This window comes from Orycteropus afer, unplaced genomic scaffold (genome assembly GCF_000298275.1).
Source record: "Orycteropus afer afer isolate SDZICR_OR568_19922 unplaced genomic scaffold, OryAfe1.0 scaffold00028, whole genome shotgun sequence".
Lineage (NCBI taxonomy): Eukaryota > Metazoa > Chordata > Mammalia > Tubulidentata > Orycteropodidae > Orycteropus > Orycteropus afer.
In genome coordinates this window covers 13,076,417-13,077,622 of record NW_006921615.1, presented here as the reverse complement: position 1 = coordinate 13,077,622, position 1,206 = coordinate 13,076,417, and positions in this window count along the sequence as shown.

The following is a 1,206-nucleotide window of genomic DNA, read 5'->3' as shown; positions in this document are numbered from 1 at the left end:
CCCTCTTAGTGACAAGTCACAATGAAGAGGACATAGCATGTGGCAAGATTAGTTACCAGGTGAGATGAGATATACCTCCACTGACATGAGGGGGACAGAGATACAGCTCTCACACCAGAGGTGAACCATGATGCCAGGAACACATACACATAGCATAACCATAGACCATATAATTTTTTAAAGTGAAAGAGCAAGATATTAATAATTACACTAGAATAATAAATGTGAACCAGGACTATCCCAGGACAACCAGAATCTGTGATCATCCTACATTAGAGTTTCTCAACGTTTGAATTATTGATCTTTTAGACCATAAAATTTTTTGTTGGTCTAAAATATCAAAAGTACCAATGATGTATTGCATTGGGCACATCTGCAAAAGAACCTTTAAAATGTTAAAATTCAAAGATATCGCTTGGAGGACTAAAGTGCACCTGACCCAAGCCATGGTATTCTCAAGGGTGTCATATGTATGGGACAGCTGGACAATGAACAAGGAAAAGCAAAGATTAATTGATGCTTTTGAATTATAGTGTAGGTGAAGAATATCCATGAACTGGCAGAAGAATGAACAAAACTGTCTTGGAAGAAATACAGCCAGAATGTTCCTTAGAAGCAAGGATGGGAAGGCTTCATCTCATATACTTTGAACATATTGTCGTCAGAAGAGACTAGTCCCTGGAAAAGGGCATGATGCTTGCTAAAGTAAAGGGTCAGTGAAAAGGAGGGAGTCCCTCAATGAGAAAGATTGGCACAGTGGCTGCTTCTATGAGCTCAAGTATAGCAACAATTTTGAGGGTGGTGCAGCGGACAACGTTTCATTCTATTACATAAAAGGTCGTTATGTTTGGAACTGACTCAACAGCATCTAATAACAACAATTTTTGTTAAGGTGCTACTCTGAGGTTGTAGGATATTTAGCTACATCCCTATTCTAGAAGCCAGTTGTTGTTGTTGTTGTTATTTGCCATCGAGTCAGCCCAACTCATAGCGACCCCTCCTTGGGTTTCCGAGGCAGATTGCCCAACCTTCCTTCCGAGGAACAATATATGAAAAGAGATTTTATTTTAACAATAGCCAGTAGATGCCTATTATCAGTTGTTAAAATAAAATCTCTCTTCATATATTGTTAAATGAGTCTGGTGTGGGGGCTGCAAATCAAAAAATCAAAGTTCCTGAGTTGAGAACTAAAAAAAAACCAACCAA